General features: G+C 45.9%; 1 protein-coding gene across 1 annotated transcript in view; it reads right to left on the bottom strand.

Annotated features, from left to right (window-relative positions):
* Positions 1 to 7127, bottom strand: part of sh3pxd2aa (SH3 and PX domains 2Aa) — a 77006-nt gene extending 69879 nt beyond the window's left edge. Inside the window, exons 1-2 of the mRNA XM_042102656.1 lie at positions 7123 to 7127; positions 2558 to 2562 (exon numbers count right to left, since the gene is read on the bottom strand). The gene's annotated coding sequence lies outside the window, so the exon portion shown is untranslated. The remainder of the gene's footprint in view (positions 1 to 2557; positions 2563 to 7122) is intronic.
* Between the last annotated feature and the right edge of the window lie 5373 nt (positions 7128 to 12500).

The following is a 12500-nucleotide window of genomic DNA, read 5'->3' as shown; positions in this document are numbered from 1 at the left end:
ACAAATAATGTATGTGTGTGAGCGACAAATGCATGAATTATTTGAATTGGACAGACAGACAGACAGACAGACAGACAGACAGAGAGAGAGAGAGAGAGAGAGAGAGAGAGAGAGAGAGAGAGAGAGAGAGAGAGAACAAACAGGAGCAAAAAACAACAACACAAGACTTTGCACTCCCCCTCTCAACTGGACACACATCAGCTATTCCTAGGCGTGATTGCACTCCCGAGGCACAGAGCCTAGCCTCCCAGCTCCGTCCGCTACGCCCACAGCAGTTGCTCTGAGGGCAGTGGCTACGTCAACACATCGGCTGTGCTCTGGGGTGGTAGAGGATGGCAGAGCTGACTTGGGATCAGCCGATAGAGTGACAGAGCCATCTGGGCTGGTTGGTTCTGACATTCTACAGTGTCGTTCTACAGAGGTCATAGCAGTGGATGTCTTTTACATGACCTTACTGTCACAGTGTAATGTAATACAGTTCAATTACGATGAACTGTTCATAATATTGTTACAGATAAGCAAAAATATTTAACGATGAATTGCACATTCATAACCACCACCTACGGCAAACAGATTAGAGATCTCACAACACTGAACACTCATCATCAGGTCACTACTGAGTAGCACACAAACATAAACAAACATTTTAATAGCAGGCTCACCACGGTTCAAATTATCCCAGTGCTTGCAAAATGCCCCCACAGTGACACTTTGCTTGAGCCCCCCTTATTATGACACTGACATAGTCATGTCATAAACATGTTACAGTATAAACCTGGCCCTGTCTTTCGTATGACAACTGGGTTTTCAATGATCTGTACTGGTTTTCAATGTCACTATAATGTTAATTAATCAGTAACTAACTATTTTGACGGGCCTCAATCTCTTACTATTAAAGGCAACTCTTAGGTTAGCTTTTATCATATGGGAAGCTAACACAGCGTCATATGTAGAGAAAAATAACTTATTTTGATTAGAGCTCCTCTTACAGCACTGGGCACTGATTTTCAAGACTATTTATGACTAACTAGACATCTGCCATAATGCGTTTCCGACACGTTTATTTAAGTTTCATGTGTTACCACACTAACATTGTAGGCCTAAACACGATTTTGATATTCATGTCTGTATCCAAAGACGACTGTGTGCATGAAGAGTTTCGTTGTGTGGGCTGAAGTGTAATCATTAAACGTAGTGTCAACAAACAGCTCTCGGTCGCTAGTCACCATGTCCTGACGGCAACACTGGAACTTCTGGAAGCCAGGCTCGCTCAAAACACAGAGCTACAAAACCACGTTGAAAACGAAATGTTGACACCTGCAGCAATGAGCACAGCTGCAACGCGTTTCAGCCGACATTTAATCCCAGTGCTAAAGGTCCGTGTATAAATCTCCACCCCATGTTTTATTAGCATGGCCTCGATTCAAAAAAACATTTTTAAAAACACCCAAAAGACGAAACATTTTTCATATTGTTATGTTATGACCGAGAATGTCAAATAAATGTCCATTCAAAAGGCAGGAAGGGGGGGGGGGGGGTGTTGCTCTTTATTTTTCAGGGTCAGTGGGCGAGAGGGAGTGGAGAACATACGGCTGCCTAAATAAGCGCTGGCAGCAGGAGTGTGGTCTGCCAAGCGAGTCTCACCCCTTCGCTGTGCTGAGCTGGAAAAAGGCCTTGGCTGCAAAGGGCCTCTAATGCTGAATACCAAGAAGTACTCGAGTTGGGGGGGGGGGGATCTGTTTCCGCAGAGCAATCCAAATAGGTACAACTTATCTGACACTGTGTGGGTGTGGGTGCTCCAACTGCCAAGAGAGCAAAGATGTGTGTGTGTGCGTATAAGGGAGTGTATATGGGAGAGGATTTATATATATGTGCACACACACACACACACACACACACACACACACACACAGTACAACAAGTACACAAACATTCATACTAAGTTCTACAAAAATGTCCACAGCTTGCAAGGCATGCTGGGATGCGCTCCAGGGCAGCTGAGCCCCTGTGCTGTAATTTCTCTGTGGACAGAACGAGAGAGAAACCACCTCAGAGGGAGAGAGAAGCTGCAGACTCAACGGATTGGAGCAGATGGATCTGTCCTCATGGCAACCACAATGGAAAACACACACGCGCACGTGCACGCGCACACGCACACGCACACGCACACACACACATTCAGCCCACACCCAAAACATATCCATCCAGAAAAACCCTTAAACCCCTTAAAACACTCGGGGCTTCTCAAACGAAGGCACACATCTTCAATCGTGCCCACAACAACAACACTGTGACAGCAGCACAATGCCATTCAGCCCGGGACCTGTGTGTGAGGCAAAGCTACAAACGCACTCCCTGCAGTGGGCGAGTGAGTGTGGGTGAAATGAGAGCACCGAAAAAACGCATTACGGCGCATTAAGATGTGGTGTCCAGGCCCGACTATCTTTAGACAGAAGGGCCAACGCCATGCCAACACAAGCAGCGCCCGCCCGGTTCCACAAAGGCCATTCCTGCCCAGCACAGACATACCAGCCCGTGTCCCCGAGCAGCCAGCCACTGGACCTTGGTGCTGCTTGCTTTTCCCCTCAATCCCTCTTTTGTGGAGGCAAGCATTTCATGTTTTGTTTCTTTGTAGTGGCAAGCAAATTTTTTTATCATTTTTTAATGCTGTTGTCTCTTATTCAATCACTTTTTTATTTTAGAAAAAAATAGAAAAGGAGAACATGTATTGAATGAAAAAAAGGGGAAAACTTATTCAGAGATAATGATACAATAAAAATTCCACTCAGTGTCCTAAAATAGGCCAGTCATCCAGCTGTGGTTTTGAGTCACTTGTGTTGGACTGGACTGGACTGGACTGGGCAGGGCAGCGTGGCATGTCCACACAGTCGGGCTCTGCTGCACTGGAACTCCTGTTTGAACTGAGGACGAGGATAGAATGGGGGGGGGCAGCATTCCAACCCTCTGCAGTCCCAAACCTCCATCAAAGGCTTCAGAGGTGTGTGTGGGGGGGGGGGGGAAGCTATGAGTGAGAGAACACCTCATGTCAGAGGGATGAGGTTGAATCAGTCGAGAGGAAGAACTTCAGACACCCCTCATGGTTTAGCAACCTTGAGGAATATGAGTCAGGCAGGCCTACAGAGTTTCCTACAGCATCTGACAAATCTCCATCGGTCATCATGCTTATAAAACCACAGACTGGATATATTAAGCTGAAGTTCATGTTGTATAATAAAATCTTATATAAATTAGTTATAATTTCATTTTATGAGTATAACTAACTAGAGACCATAGGCAGGCGGTTTCCCAGGAGCTAATAGTGTGGACAGAGGGAGACCATAAAGACGAACCTAAATGTAGCGAACAAAGACTTCATAAATATTTCAAGGTTACGCAATGTTACCCAACATCCCACTATTCATTCTCTACCTGCTTCTAGCACAAACACCTTTCAGACATCAGTCTCATTGACTAATTTCCTGATTTCTATCCCATCTGACAAAGCGATCTTTCTTGCATTTATTGGCAGCCACGGTGACTGCCTCCTCTCTGGACTTTGGACAAAGAGATTTCACGATTAGCTTGCAGCACAACAGATTGCAAAGCAAAAGGAAATTTGGGGCATTGCAACTATGCCTACACTTTCCTTAAAAGTATTCAAGCCACAAACACACACACACACACACACACACACGATCACAATACATCTAGCATCTGAAGGTGTAGCATCCCTTAGTACAACAGAGAACAACATTACACAGCCAGATTGTACATGAGGTCATGGGTAAAACATTCTAGCCATTAGCATGCTGCTTAAGTGGCTAACAACCTATAGAAGCACTATATGTTACTCTACTAATGGAGCCAAAGCCAATTGGTTTTACAGATGGCCTGGAGATAGCCATCAGACACACACACAGACACACACACACACACTTGTCCTGCTGAATCATGTGACACTAGCATGCCAGATGCTTCAAGTCAACAGGAAGCCCTGAGAACAATCTCCAGGGAATTTACAAGGAGTTTGTTTCTATACAACAGTCACTGTTTACAGCTTCCAGAGACGAGCACTAGCTATGGACATTACATTGACAAGAATTCAACTGTTGTCTGTTCAAACACAAGGGCATACACTTGGTAAGCATATGGAACTGTTCAACAGCGTGTTAAAAAAAGTGCCCAAGACCTACTTACTGCAGTTGACTCGAACACAAAGAAATTTGACAGCAAACACAGAATAGGCCTAAAGAGAACAAAATGATGCATGAACTGTGGAAGTAGGAGGGAGTTCAGACACATTTTTTGCTCTCTCTCTCTCTTTCCCTATCTTCCTTCCACTGTCATTCTTTCTTTCTCTCTCTCTTTCTTCCTTTCTTGATAAATTCACATTTTCCAGTTGAAACGAGAAAGAGGCTGTTCATCAGTTGTTTCCAATTAGATGCGAGCTTGAAAAAAAAAAAAAAAAGACAAAGAGCTCATTCATTCTGAGCAAGAAGCGGAAAAAAAAAGAGAACACTCGCAGCAAACATCAATACCTCGACAGGGAAAAATGATATAAATGTGTAGCAGCAGCGGACATTATTACGTTACCACGGGCCTATCTGAACATGCGGCATGTTCGCTAATACGTCATCTGCCGATACCATCTTTTTCAATCCCGTCTCGGAAAAGAAGCACTTTTCTGTGCTTCGCTTCGAGCTTGTTCAGCATTAAATCTTCATCCTCAACGCATGTGCCAGTCACAGGCAAACAAACAAAGCAGAAAGTGGCATTTTTTTGAGAGTTTAGAATCAAGGAAGAAACACTTACAGTCGCGGAGGAAGGTGCCGGAATGTTCCGTTGTGCAGAAGTGAAGAGAGGAGAAAGGAACCCTGGCAGGGACCTTGGTGGGGCACAGACTTTGGGCCTAGCCACTAAATACACGGAACCCCGCCTAAGAGGATCTATTTAAAGAAGTGTGCATAAAAAGCCAACCGCCATCTTCTCTTCTTCACCAAATGTTTTTTTCTTTTTCTCTTTTTTTCCTTTAACCCATATACTTGCTCTACCAAGATAGCTTTTACTGTCAGAACCACAAAGAAGTACAGCACACAGGCAAAAAATGTTGGGGTAACTCTTCAAAGTCACTGAACTGCCCTATGGACAGGGCTCTTGACTGTCCAGTGCATGGTCATTCAGTATATGGTGCTAGTTAGAGCAATAACATTCTACCTTGAACATACCAATGCCATGTGTACCTCCTGGGCTACACTTGACCCAAATGTAGACACCATGTTTTGAGCAGATTGTGTGTGACATCAAATACATTGATTATGTCAGAAACATGCTCACATTTTTTTTTGGAGCACATCCTGCCTCTTCAAGGTTATCAACGGGTCATCTACATACAGATGCTCCTCTCTGACCCTCCGGACTTCCCCGAGACCCAAAGAGACAATGGTGACACTGACTGCCCTGGCTGAAGAGCCAGACATGACAAATGAGGTGGTCAAGCATGTAATCCCTTACATTTCTGGACACGTTTTAAAATTGCTAATGACATCATAATTCCTCTGGCCGGCCGCTACCACCGCCACTGGACGAAGCTCCGCTTCACAGTCCTCATTGTTCGGCGAAGGCTGACCCTTATAATAGCCGAGTGACCTCACATCCTCTTGACGCACAGCCAAACAATCATGTAGCGATCGCCAGCAGAGTGTGGAGAGCGCTCGAGTAACATCCCTCTCTCAGTGGGAAGGGGGTGGAGGGAGCCGGGGTTGGAGAGTCCCGAGCGTCTTTCATTTACGCAAGTTCAGGCATTGTTTCTCCGTAGAACCCCACCAGGACTAAACCCCCCCCACCCCACCCCACCCCTCAAACACCACCACTCGCAACATCCTGTTAGATCATTTCCAGACTGCCGACTGACCTTCCCCCCACCAAACACACACCCACACCCACACCACACTACTCCACGTACTACTCTAAACATCACCGTGACTTAACACCTTCGCACGCCCTCCTCGGCCCATCCCGAACGTCCCCACCCTGCTCTTCCTACTTCCCACAGGGTCCCGAGTCGGAAACAGGAAATGGCGAGCGAGCGAAAGAGCACTTCCCTGGAGAAGCGGACAGGGGTAGGCAAGGGGCATGAGGGAGAAAAGTGCCAATTCAGCGGATACGTCCCTTCTCCCGACGTCTGAACAGAGGCATCATGGGATAGATAGAGCAGACCGTGGCCTGTGTCTCCTCTGCTCCCCCGTCAGCTGACTGAAGGTCAGGTTCCCATCACTCGGGCAGAGAGAGAGTGAGAGAGAGAGAGAGGGAACAAACGACTGAAGAGAAAATAAGAGAGAAAGAGTGTGTATATGCTTGTGAGTGACACGGAGTCTGTCTTCCATGTGAAGGATGAGCAATTGAGCATCACAAGGAGGCATATGCGCACCTGTCATTTCTGCATCACTGTATTCGTTGCATCACACTCTCACAGATGGAGACACACACACACACACACACACACACAACACACAACACACAACACACACACGTTGTTTGTGCTGGCAGATGGGATCATCTTCTATGATGTCACCTCAAGCGCCGAGGAGTGACGGACGGTCTTGGCTCAGCCAGCTGCCGACAGGCAAAAAACAACACACACACACACACACACACACACACAGACAGACAGACAGACACAGACTCCAGCATGCCCACGACACACTCGCTTCTCCCTCCCAGACGAAGAGGAGGAGGAGGAGAGAGGAGAGAGGAGAAGAGAGAAAACAGGGAGGAGAGATGGACAGAAGAAGAAGAGGAGGAGGTGAGGAACCACAAGTTGAAGTACAAGTGAAGACGCCAATCAGATCATGGTGAAAAACAAACAGGGAGGAGTTGCTGAAGGAGGAGTAAATTAGATTAACCAAACAAATAACTCCAACCACCACTTTGCCTGCTGCTTTAGATTCATCTAGCATCTTATAAAACTTCCTCAGCATCAGCACAGAGACATCTACATTACTATGCAAGACAAAAAGCATGCATAGTAATATTAGACTGCCCTTGTTTCTAATCTATTTAGTGATTGTACACTATACACTGAGGGCATATTGAAGGCAGATAATTTATTAGTTCTTGTGCTACATGGGGATTGACCTCTAAGACCTTGGCCTAATGAGAATTACAAGCATGCCATTTTAGCCCCACCACTGAAATGTATAACTGACCAGAAAAGCTATCAGCATCCTTCCATTTACAAGATAGATCTCATCTGTATTTCACGGCTATATAGCACTGAGCATCCATTCATCTACACAATAGACTTCTGGCTGCAAAGCATAGCTACAGCCATCCATCTCATAGGCACAGCCATCCATCCCATAACCATTCCTCTCGTTGACTAAAAACGGTAAAATCAAACTTTCTCAAAACACATCCGAATGACATAATTTTGATGTCAACTCAACGTATGTACTCCCAATCATCCGTAAATTGATCTAAAGTGCATTTTACTCCGGATAATTCCTTTAACACTGGCACGACAGGCTGTTATGTAAAAATTTCACTATTATAAACTAGGGAGCAGGTGTGTGTGGAGTGCTACAACAGTCCAGTTTCTCCCTCCTCCAACACATCTTGTCCTTGACAAACGCACAATAATAGAGTATAGAGATAGAGTATATAGAGTATAGACGGAGTATAGAGATAGAGATAGACACAGTGATAGAGTGAAAAAATATAGAGATAGAGAAAGATAGAGATATACAGATAGACAGTGATAAAATATAGAGATAGAGAAACATAGTGATAGAGATAGACAGTGATACAGATATAGTGATAGTGCATAGAGATAGAGTGATAGAGGTAGAGGTGATAGAGTGTAGATATAGAGATAGATAGAGGTGATAGAGTATAGAGATAGAGATAGACAGATTTATAGAAATAGAGAAAGATGGAGTGATAGAGTATAGAGGTGATAGAGTATAGATATAGAGATAGATAGAGGTGATAGAATATAGATATAGAGATATAGATAGACTGAGTTATAGAGATAGAGAAAAATAGAGTGATAGAGTATAGAGGTGGTAGAGTATTGTCATTACTGTTGAATAATACATGTTCACCCTGACTGCCAAACCAATGAGCCTGTCTGCCTCGTTGGTGCAATGGTCAGAGTGCAAGGTCATTGTCCAAGAGACCCATCTTTGAGGCCGGAGTCCCTTGGCAAAGAGACAGATGTTAATGTACACAGATCCCGAACACGCAGAGCTACCAGTAATAATTCACTAATGATTCTCTTTTCATATCTCACCCCACTGACGTGCCATGAGTGGTAAATCATCCCAATGGGTTCTGGCATCTCTAGCACTGACCTCCCCCAGTTCAACTGCAACATGCAAACTGTCAGTGTGATAATGCAACTGACGCTGGGTATGGCCATTGGGACATGGGGGTAGAGAGTGCCATTGACTGTTGGTGCAGAGGCTGTAACTGTTAAGTGTGATAATAGTTTCACTCCTGCGTGAGGAAATATTTTCATCCCTATGAGATATTGCTATTTAACTGACAGTTAGTTGCTCATTATATTGTTGCCACACACACACACACACACACAGACACACACACACACACACACACACACCCAGTGTTCGCCTGGCCTGGCATGAAAGGCAGCTCGGGCATTCGCAGATGGCGCAAAACGGGCGACATAACGAGATGGAGACGTGACTAGACGAGACCTGCTGGTGACAGCAAAGACCAGAACAGAGGGTGGGGGAGGGGTTGGGGACGTCAAAAACCCAAACCAAGTCACGCTGACAGGCAGCAGCTGTCGACAATACCAGTGGAGTGGTTTAGTTTGGACGGGATGGGGGGAGGGAGGGAACAAGCTCTCATGGACGTTGTTCTCATGCCACTTCCTCTTCAACTTCCTGCCCGATGACGGAGGGCTTTTCCTCAGGGGGGCATGTGGGGGCCAGTGGCTGGTGATGACGGTGACGTGACAGGGAGCACACAAAGCACACACACTCACCACAGTAAACACACACACACACACACACACACACACACACACACACAACACACACACACTCCCACCATGACACACACACACACACACACACACACCTACGTTTCTCCAACACACACACACACTCCCACCATGACACACACACCTATGTCTTTCCAACACACACACACACACACACACACACACACACACACACACACACAGCCTACTCCCCCTTGTTAAACACTGGCACAATGGCCTTTGTTGACCCATATCAGCAAGGTGTCTCCAGTCTCTCACCCTCCACTGCACCCCACCCCCCCCCCCTCCCCTCACCCCACCTTGTTCCAAACACCTCATGCCCTGAACACCACACAGGGCAAAAAAACTCCCCCCTGGGACACAACCGAGGCCCAGCCCAGCCTGCACTAGTCACTCTCTACCATATACCTTACCAAAGAGGCAGAAGAAACAGAAGGAAGTAAGAAGAAGAAAAAAAAGACAAAACGAAAGAAAGAAAGAAAGAAAGAATGCCAGTCTCTTTCTACTCTCCCTCTCTTTTTCTTTGGCCACTGAAGCTGCTCTGTGGAGTGGTGTGGTGTTGTGGGTGAGCGCAGCACTGTGTGGTTCTCATGGTGAGAAAACAATGCTAACCCATGACGCCATGAGGCTAGTAACGGAGGGAGACTTTTTACAAGGAGCAGCGGGACCAGAACAGCTATAACACAGCCGTGTTCAGTTCCTTATAAAACAACAAAACAACAGAAACAAAGAAACAAAACAAATCCGGTGCCTTTGAGTTCACAGTGAGTCACCTAAATGGGTATTAATATCACTTAATTACTTAATAATATCACTTAATTGCTTAATAATGTCATAGGTAAACAATTCCACTGCTTAGAGAGAGGGCACTCAGCCACTCACATCATGGTCACTCAATCACTCAGGTCACACACACAAACACACACCTACCTCTTAAGACAGTCATTAACTCTCAGTTGCCCCTATATGAGTGACTGAGAGCCATTAGTCATTAGGGAACACAGAAAGCACACAACTAACTCAAGTTAACCTTTACCTTCAAGAGGGCTTTTTGTGTGGGTGACTGATGCTGCTAGGTCACTCATTCACACACGCACACATGCATCTCTCTCTCAAACACACACACACACACACTCTCTCTCTTTGGCCAAGCTGGTTATGTGAGGGACCGAGTGAGTGAGTGAGGAACTGAGTGCCACTAGAACAGGTCCTTCCAGCACTAGAGGGCCTTTCCTCTTTGTCAGTCCATTACCCAGAAGGAAATGGGACTCACTCACTCACTCACTCAGTGCGCTGCTACACAATCTGGGTGTCAGCAGCTAGTCTTCCAGCCCAGAGCAGGAAGTAAGTCCCCCCCCCCTCTCCGCTCCTAGTCGCACCACTTCAATGGAATAAAACAAGAGGATGTGGGTTTATCCCCTCCCATCCAATACAGCCCCCCCCCCCTCTCCCTCTCTCTCTCTCTCTCCTCTGCTCACTCAATCTCTCTCACTCTGTGTCTCTTTTTCCTCATAGGATAAGCATTTCCAGCTGTTTTCACGAACACTATGAATGCAAGAGTCTTACTGTGTCTCCCTGTAGACTGGAGTTCCAGTGAAGAGGCAAGGGGTTTCTAACTTCTCACAATACTCACTCACCCATGTGCGTATACGCGCACACACACACATGCACACACACACACACACACACACACACACACACACGGGAGGGCAGGAGGGAGAGAGGGAGAGAAGAGAGAGAGTGACTCCCTTGAGATGTCATGCAGAAACTAGGACAAAATCATCCCTCCCCTCCAATTTCCAAAACACAACTTGGCAAAGACTCTCCGAAAACTTCTGATGTGAACTTCCATCGAGCGTGACGTGGTTTCGCACTGATATTCTGCAACAGAGCATAACTGAGCTGATGTCATCAAACGCTTTCTGAAGAAGAGAGAGCAGTGTGTATGTGTGTGTGTACACGCGTCACTGCTTAGGTCACCGAGTGCAAGTTACAAAGCGGGTCACAGCCAATTTGCTATGGGGTACATTAGCGTGAATGAGCACATGATACACTTGCAACTTCATATTTAGTTTCTATCCGCCCAGATTTGACAGGCTATATCTCTATCTGTGTGTGTGTGTGTGTGTGGGGGGGGGGGTGCTATGCTTGAGGGGGTGTGACTGTCAGGCTACATGCTTCACCAACTAAAAGAATGCAGATCAACATTGAACTGTGGAGAGTTCCCCCTAAGTCCACTCTGTCCTCAGGATACAATGGTTAAATGTTTACAACAACTGTCACCTAAAGATATTCAACAACATTGTTCTAGATTCTCTGTTAATGCAGTCTAGAGGGAAAATGCCTAATGTGTCATGTGTTGAAGACCATAACGTCATTATTTAAAAATGCATATATTTAAAAAAAAAAAAACATTATTGATAATTAATTAATACAGGTGGTTACACCGCAGCCAATAATACAAACTTCCCTTTTTACCATAAGGCAGTTCTTCCTAAGATTAGCCTGTAGCACATTAATTAGGTCTGTAAAGACAAATTAATCTTGTCATTCATAAATGTTTGCTGCATTCAAGGCATACAATAGGATGAGTGCGCACAGGTAAAACACTCACGTAATGCTTTGAGGGGTGACGTCTCTTCTCCACATCTACCACCTTTACATCCAAAACTGTCCGGAGCTGCATCTTGAGGAGGTTGAGCAGATTTTCCAGGTGCAATAGAGTATAATTCAGGCAAGAAGGACCTCAGTCTTCAGAAGTGGTTTTAATCACGAAGAAATCCGCTGGTGTTTGTGGCGTTCTTCTCAATGAAGGCATTCGATTGTTCTCCTCGCTCCGTGGTCAGTAACATAAAAAAAGATCCCCAGCTGATGTTATGCGCGTATTTGCGCTGTGGCCGGCGTGAAAGCCAAAACTTCTAATGGTCTTGATGGACGAAACGCTCGAACGTCAATATCTGACAACAAACCACATATATCGCCTTCCAGGCTACTACATTGGTCAGCTGAATCCAAATTAAGGTCTACACTCGGAACCGGGGCAGCGTCGGCGGTTCGTGAGGCGTGATGAAGAAATTATCACCTTTCTTGCCCGAGGCGTGCTCGCGCTGGTCCTTTGTGTTGACCACAATGCTCCCTGTCCACGGGTGTTCCTTAATTTTATTCGGGGCACTTGGAAAAGACCGGCGCATTGACCGCCGAATGGTGCGTGCAGAGACTTGCAGGCATTGAACAGGAGGAAGCGCAAAGCGATTTAGGCAGCGGGGCTGGGCTTGACGTGAGTTCGTTCGTTGTAGTTGGGCTGGGAAACCTCGCCGCGCAGAACTGGGTTGGTTGTTGGTAATAAGACGCCGAGGTCCTCCTCCGCATCACGATCAGGGTGAATTCAGAGCGCGCGGGCTTTATTTGACTAACACTACAGGAAACACTGACGTTTCAATAGCGGTTTACCTCGACTCTATATTACAATTAT

This window comes from Alosa sapidissima, chromosome 9 (genome assembly GCF_018492685.1).
Source record: "Alosa sapidissima isolate fAloSap1 chromosome 9, fAloSap1.pri, whole genome shotgun sequence".
Lineage (NCBI taxonomy): Eukaryota > Metazoa > Chordata > Actinopteri > Clupeiformes > Clupeidae > Alosa > Alosa sapidissima.
Note: the sequence above shows the minus strand (reverse complement) of the source record. Positions and strands in the feature narration are given on the sequence as shown.